General features: G+C 39.1%; 1 non-coding gene across 1 annotated transcript; it reads right to left on the bottom strand.

Annotated features, from left to right (window-relative positions):
* Nucleotides 1-4,516: 4,516 nt before the first annotated feature.
* Nucleotides 4,517-4,623, bottom strand: LOC133053669 (U6 spliceosomal RNA). The gene has a single exon (XR_009692305.1). It is a non-coding gene; the product is annotated as a U6 spliceosomal RNA (small nuclear RNA).
* Nucleotides 4,624-8,259: the final 3,636 nt, after the last annotated feature.

The raw sequence follows: 8,259 nt of genomic DNA, 5'->3' as shown, positions 1-8,259 counted from the left end.
AACAGTTGGTGCGTGTGGAGATACCTAATTAAAATAATTCCAGTCTCATTAATAAGATAAGTGTGTTTTCTAGCTGCTATGGGATTATTGCTATCAAATACAAAGGGCTCGGGGCTTAGTCAAGTGAATTATGCTTATATTCCAGTCCCTTTACCAATTTAATTGTATTTAAGAGTTTAAATCCTTATGTTCTTTCTTATATTTTCATTTCAATGAACAGGAGAGGTAGCTTGGGGAAGTTTTATGGATAAGAATACTGACATCAGACATAGAACCTGTAGATTCCACAGGAGATTTGGCTACTAGAGAAGGTCACAGAAATTGACATGGTAATACATGATGAAATGGCCTCTTGCCTAAACTGTCCCACTCCCACATCTTTTCCATAAGTCCTTCAACTGAAATTGATCTCTTCCTTCTCTGAACTCCTGGAGTGCTTTATATGTATACTTCTTACAATATTTTCTACTTTCTGCTGTTTATATACATATGTTTTACAAATGCTGCTTCTTAAAGGAAGGCTTAGTGACAGGCTACTGCCTTGTCCTCCAAGGAGCCTAAGGCAATGGCTTGCACATTGTGGCTTACTCAGAAACATTTGTTGAGTGAATGATCAATAGAAAGAAATATTTTATCATTAACTTTAATCTATATAATCATACTCCAGGTCTTGAGAAGGGACTTAGAACCTGTTCTTAAATATGTAAGAATATTTTTATTTTTAAATTTCGAAAGTACTAAATCAGAATCATTAAGAAACTTTTGTATGCTGAATTTTATATAAGAAACTGACATATGATCCTCTTAGCAGAATCAAGAAAACCTTGCAGACTAAATACGGAGAATATATATATATATATACACACACACACGAGCCTTCTTCAAAACAGAATTCGTTAATTGTACAGAGCACTGAGGTCTCACTAAGTCTCCTGTCCTAACAACACACACTATTAAATGGTAAACTAATGGGGAAAGAGAAAAAACTCACCATGCATCTGAGGAGGTATGATAAAGTGAAATATTTGTTCAGGGGCTACTTCTAGCAGTCATTGGTCATTGCCAGCTCTGTATGACTTGAAACGGTTTCTACCACTGCTGTCTGATGCTTTCTTGCCCCTTCGTGGTGACTGTTATCATCTCACTCCCTAGACCTTATCTTCACTGAAGCTCTGCCCTCCTAGATAATTCTCATAAAACAAACGTTAGGATTTTGGCAGCTAATGATAATGCCTTTGTTAAGGCTCCTAGTAAGAAGTCATATAGGGACACCTGAGAAGATAGAAGAAAATCAAGTGTGGGTGGGAAAGAGGTGGTAGAAAGACTGGAGAGGGGGAGGAACCTGGAGGCTGGGTGCTGGCAGGCAGGCTGGGAGTAAGAAGCAGCAGAGGTCAACACAGGATAGACTGACAGGCAGGCCAGTGCCTAGGAGAAGATAACAAGTGTGTGTAGGAGAGCAGTGGTTCACACCTGTCAACGTCATTCCTTTTTGTGTGTGTATCTTAAAAACAAAGTGTATATTCAAGGTTTTTTCCATCTTAGTAGTATTCAGGATGCCTTTTTGTTAGTGGTTTTGTGTCCTTTGCTTCTAGAGCTTGTCATATTAGAAGCATAGATCAAAAGCCAAGCCATGAAGATGGAAACTTATTACTTCAAGTTTGGGGGCAGATGTTTCTTTACTTAAAAGAAATGTGTCTGTCTCCCCAGCTGTGGCTGACCTCCTCAGACTTATGGTGTGAATGGCTGTAGAGATTGTTTTCATGACAAAAGGAGATCCATCACTGCTTTGAACCACCCAAAACTGTTCACTTCTGCTGGCAAGAATCCAAGCCAAACCTGTCTAAGGCTCTCTGGTGGCTGCTTACACTCTTTCATATGTGAAGCAGAAGAAATGGGGCATTTGTGAGATAGTATGTTATTTAGAGTCAAGAGACAGCTTTGATTGACTTCCAGGTATGTTGGGAGTCAGAGATCTCAATTTAATGCTTCTCCTGAAGCATTTGGTATGGTAGCTGGAGGCAAGGTAAAATCTGCTTTTATGGAGTCTGCTGACTTGTCTGTACAAAGGGCCTAAACAGGAGGTAACATGAGCAAATGTTAGCCAGGCTTTGACTTTAGACCCCCAAATCACGTTTAACACATGACCCAGGGCAATTGTCTACTTAATGAGTTGAATTATGGAATCCATTTGCCCATTCATTTCCATTCACTAAAACCTCCCTTTAGACTTCAGTGAAAGTGAAAGTTGCTTATATCATGTCTGACTCTTTGCGACCCCATAGACTGTAGAGGGCCAGGCTTCTCTGTCCATGGAATTCTTTTCTTTTTCTTTTTTTTTTTTACTTCTATTTGCATTTATTTTCTGTGGCGTTTATTCCCGGGTCATAAGTTTTTGTTTCTTCAGTTTCTTCTGGGATATCTTTTTCTTCTGTGCAACCTCCTCTTCTGGTTTAGGAACAATCTGTTCTTTTTCAGTAAGGATCATCTCAATGTGGCAGGAAGAGCTCATGTAGGGGTTGATCCGACTGTGAGCTCTGTAAGTCCTGCACTGCATCTTGAGGGCTTTGTTCACTTGGATGTGCTCAATGACCAGAGAATCTACATCTAAGCCCTTAAGTTCAGCATTACTCTCTGTGTTTTTGAGCATGTGCAGTAAAAATTCAGCACTCTTTTTGGGACACCGACCCTGTGTCCAGCCCCACTGTTTGGCCTGTGAACACCTACCAACTCCACCATTGTTAACGACGGAATGGCACACACTGCTTCTTTAAAGTGACATCCTTCAGATACTTCGTGGCTTTTGGATATGCATACCCTTTATGGCCTGGGCAGTTTCACAAGTGTTCTTAAAGTGAACACAAAGATTTGGAACTCTTGATTTGCATGATTTTATGGGGTTTTCTGGGTCAAGTGAATAGAGTACCATTTTTAGGGGTCAGCTCAGGCTGCTTACTGGAAAAGCTGTCCATGGGATTCTACAGGCCAGAATATTGAAATAGGTTGCCATTTCCTTCTCCAGGGGATCTTCCCAACCTAGGGATCAAACCCAGTTCTTCTGCATTGCAGGCAGATTCTTTACCATCTGAGCCACTGTATCTCTAAGTAACAACAGTCTCTAATATTATAGGGAGGTAGCATCTTTGTTCATAATCTAATAGTCTGTGGCTAAAACAATGTGTTTTGGGCCAGTTTTCATCCACGTGTCAGCCTTGTAGTAGTCATATTGGGGATCTAGCCCCAGTAACAATAGGAGACTGGTGGTAGTAAAAATCAGCGATGTGTCCCATGTTCTTCCAGTGAGTCTGGCAAGAGCCTGTTAGTGAGGTTTGGCGTCTGCCTCTTGGTTTGCTTCGTGAGCAGACTGGGGTAGAGTTAAAGGATATACAAGCACAGTCTCTGTAATGCTTGCCTGCTTCCATAGGTCCAATTGCCTTCTGGAGACTGGAAGACTGTATAGAATTTGTATTGGTTTCTTACCAGCCTGTAACCATAGGATAGAATTATAATTAAAAGAAAATCTGAAAATCTTGGTTTGTAAGAGCATAATTTGAGATAAAACTTTTTGAAATTGCTTTCCAGTTTCGCAGATGGAAATAAAACAGAAGCATAGACCACCTGGAGAAAAGTTGTTGATGTTGATACTAATAATAGCTACCACTTATTGCGAGCCTCTTGTGACCTAGGCACAGTGCTGACATCATTACCTCCTTCACATCCTAACAATACTGCAGGAAGGTTTTAGAGCAGGAGAGGAGACTGAGTCTAAGACAAGGTCAGTAACTTGCTGACGACCACAAAATTAGTAACTGGTGATCTGGGATTCAAACCTGGATCTGTCTGACACAGGTGTCCTGCACAGTTTGTACAGTTCTGTGCTTTAAGATGAAAAAAAAAAAAAAAAATCACAGAAAGGCCTGCAGAGAAGTAGCGCCAAAACTTCTAAGGCACTGTAGCCGAAAGCAGAGCTTTCAACACATTATCAAAGACCACAAACTAACAACACGTGATGATCAGAATAAATTAGAGAGTGCGTTACTTAACTAACACTCTGGGGTAATTTCAGGTAAAGGGAAGGATTAATAGCTCTTACTTTTGTATGTGCCACCACAGGATTTTTAAGGAACTGATTTTCTATGCTTTAAAAATGACAATGTTTGTGAGCCCTGTGTTTTCTGTCACTGCATTAGGCATTATTCAGTGCAGACACCAGGAACTTATTTTTCTCCTTCCATCTATTGCTGCTCCTGGAAACAGATGTTCTCTAAGCCTACCATGCCGGTGCTTCCTCTGACAAGCTTGCATAAAGTGGTGGTATTGTGTTTGCCTGTCCTACCATTTCAAGAGTTAAACAGAGAACTATAGTCTCCAGTGCACCCGCCTTTACAGATAGACATACTCTTTGGGATACCATATTTAAGTGAAATTAGTTCTGAAGTCAGATTTTATTTTTTTAAGAAACAGTTTATTTTCCATCAGCCAAATTTCCATTTTGGTGGAAGTTTGTGGAAGAACAGTTAAAAATATGGAACACTTCACAAATTTGCATGTCATCCTTGCACAGGGGCCATGTTAATCTTCTCTGTATCGTTCCAACTTTAGTATATGTGCTGCCAAAGTGAGCACTGAAGTCAGATTTTAAATTTGAACTAAGAATAGGGGAACTTGACCAGTAAGCAGATGATGGAAGATCCTGATTTTATCTTTAAAAAAAAAAAAAAAAAAAGGGAGAGCATGTCAATTAAAAAATCTCATGTCTGAAATATAGCAGCTGTGCATTAAATGCATAGATCTTCTTCATCAAGTTGATATTTAGGTTTGGCATCATGGATCTCTAAATTAGTTGATTGTGTCTATGTTCAGCTGTGAGTCTAATGGTTTAATGTGATAATGGATGGCTTTGAACGTCATTTGGAGACTTTAGCCCATTGAGAGTATTGTTTGATTCTTCTTCCTGTTCTTCCTTTTGCTCATCTTCTTCCTCCTCCTCCCTCCTTTTTCTTATCCTCCCTTTCCTTTTCTTGTTCCTCGTAAGAACATTTTATGATTTAAAAATCCTGTTGATATGCTAGTGAAGAGACAACATTAATCTGAGAATAATTATCTTGACATTAGGGATGTGTGATATGTGCATGTTTATTGCTCAACATAGTGCTTTCAGCAAACACTTGGGAATGAATGAAGGAATACAGATGTTTCTGAATCTGACTTCTCTGAATTTCTTTTAAGCGTGTTTAAAAGCTTTGGATTTTATTTTGGTCTTCGATAATCACTTAGTGAACAGGAACCCTGTTACTGCTAATCTGTGGAGGTACCTTTAATGGAAAGGCCAGTTCAGCCATTATATATTTCCTTCTCTCTCACTGGTTTCTTGACTGGCTATAATAGGCATTTGAGTTTCCTTTTCTTTCCCTTTCTTTCTGGCCCTCTAGCAATATTTCTTTCTGCTTTATTTTTAAACTGTAAAGTATCCTGTGTTATCTTTCTTATCACACCTCCCTGATCCCCCCCTTTCCTGCCCTTACTACTCCTGTCTTCTTTTTCAACCCAAATATAAATGAGAATTAAGGAAGCTGAAACATTTACCTAAAATAAGAATAAAACTTAATGCCTTTTCAGTGTTTGATGAGTATGTATTTGTATTTTTAAAAATGTTTCGGAGTCTAAGACTTAAAAAAATAAAATTAGATCTTGTTGGATTTCTTATATACACACAATTGTTTAGAATATAGAAGGCTGAAAGAATAATACTAGAAGCATATAAATAAGTGGCCTGAGGAGTTGTCACTACTGCTGTTACCATCTGGTCTATCCTAAGTATTTTAGCCAGTATTTATGTATTAGGTCACAGATTCATTTAGATCTTCTTGATCAGTCTGGATAATATGGCCTCTAACTTGAAGTTTCTGTTTTTTTTTTTTTTTTTCAGACTGGAGATAAGGTGCTTACTAACTCAAAGATTTTGCATTGCATTAAGTTTTTTGTGTGTATAATAAGGAAATGTTTCCAAGTGCAAGGTGGTAGTATTGCTGCTGCTGCTGTTACTACTGTATACAACTGTACACATGTTGGGATTAGAGTTGGAACACTTTGGAGATATTGAATGAAGAACTTGAGCTGTGCAGATCTGCAAAGGGAAGAAAACAGGTCATAGCAGGCTTGGAAGAAATAACTTAAAATTTGTTGTGATGATTCTAGATTTGACACTAACTTAAACAAACCACCTCACGTCACCTGGGATATCTGAATTTGGCTTAGGTATTACATAAAATGAAAACTTATTGAAATGGAAAAGCAAAGGCTTTCAAAAACAGGATACAGAAGAATGTGTAGAATATAATGTTATTTTGGTGAAAATGTGTGTGAATATGTGTATATGGGGCAAGGGGAAAGACCTCAGCTCAATTCATTTGCTCAGTCATGTCTGACTCTTTGTGACCCCATGGACTGCAGCATACCAGGCTCCTCTGTCTATTACCAACTCCTGGAGCTTGCTCAAACTCATGTCCCAAGTCAGTGATGCCATCCAACTGTCTTGTCCTCTGTTATCTCCTTCTCCTTCTGCCTTCAATCTTTCCCAGCATCAGGGTCTTTTCCAGTGAGTCAGTTCGTCTTATTAGGTGGACAAAGTATTGGAGTTTCAGCTTCAGCATCTGTCCTTTCAGTGACTATTCAGGACTGATTTCCTTGAGGATTGACTGGTTGGATCTACTTGAAGTCCAAGGGACTCTCAAGAGTCTTCTCCAACACCACAGTTCAAAAACATTAATTCTTCAGTGCTCAGCTTTCTTTATAGTCCAACTTTCAAATCCATACATGACTACTGGAAAAACCATAGCTTTGACTAGACGGACCTTTGTTGGCAAAGTAATGTCTCTGCTTTTGAACCTGCTGGCTAGGTTGATCATAGCTTATCTTCCAAGGAGCAAGCGTCTTTAATTTCATGGCTGCACTCACCATCTGCAGTGATTTTGGGGCCCAAGAAAAAAAAAGTCTGTCACTGTTTTAATTGTTTCCCCATCTGTTTGCCATGAAGTGATGAGACTGAATGCCATGATCTTAGTTTTTTGAATATTGAATTTTAAGCCAACTTTTTCACTCTCCTCTTTCACTTTCATCAAGAGGTCTTTAGTTCTTCTTTGCTTTTCTGCCATAAGGGTGGTGCCATCTGCATATCTGAGGTTATTGATATTTCTCCCGGCAATATTATTCCAGCTTGTGATTTATCAAGCCCAGCATTTTGCATCAGGTACTCTGCATATAAGTTAAATAAGCAAGGTGACAATATACAGCCTTGTTGTACTCCTTTCCCACTTTGGAACCAGCTCACTGTTGCATGTCCAGTTCTAACTGTTGCTTCTTGACCTGCATTCAGGTTTCTCAGGAGTCAGGTTAGGTGGTCTAGTAAACCCATCTCTTTAGAATTTTGCAAAGTTTGTTGTGATCCATGCAGTAAAAGACTTTGACATAGTCAATAAAACAGAAGTAGGTGTTTTTCTGGAACTCTCTTGCTTTTTCTGTAATCCATTGGATATTGGCAATTTGATCTCTGGTTCCTCTGCTTTTTCTAAATCCAGCTTGAACATCGGGAAGTTCTCAGTTCACTTACTGTTGAAGCCTAGCTTGGAGATTTTTGAGCATTACTTTGCTAGTGTGTGAGATGAGTGCAATTGTGCAGAAGTTTGAGCATTCTCTGGCACCTTTCTTTGGGATTGTTATGGAAACTGACATTTTCTAGTTCTGTGGCCACTGCCAAGTTTTCAAAATTTGCTTGCATATTGAGTGCAGCACTTTTCCAGCATCATCTTTTAGGATTTGAAATAGCTCAACTGGTAATTCCATCACCTCCACTAGCTTTGTTCATAGTGATGCTTCCTAAGGTCCACTTGACTTCACATTCCAGTATGTCTGCCTCTAGGTGAGTGATCACGTGATTGTGATTATATGGGTCATGACGATCTTTTTTGTATAGTTCTGTGTATTCTTGCCACCTCTTCTTAATATCTTCTGCTTCTCTTAGGTTCATACCATTTCTGTTCTTTATTGTGCTCATCTTTGCATGAAATGGTCCCTTGGTGTCTCCAGTTTTCTTGACGAGATCTCCAGTCTTCCCCCATTCTATTGTTTTCCTCTATTTCTTTGCATTGATTGCTGAGGAAGGCTTTCTTATCTCTCCTTGCTATTATTGGAACTCTGCATTCAAATGGGTATATCTTTCCTTTTCTCCTTTGCCTTTAGCTTCTCTTCTTTTCTCAGTTATTT

The sequence above is a fragment of the Dama dama genome, chromosome Y (genome assembly GCF_033118175.1).
Source record: "Dama dama isolate Ldn47 chromosome Y, ASM3311817v1, whole genome shotgun sequence".
NCBI lineage: Eukaryota > Metazoa > Chordata > Mammalia > Artiodactyla > Cervidae > Dama > Dama dama.
This window is presented reverse-complemented; position numbering and strand designations above follow the sequence as displayed.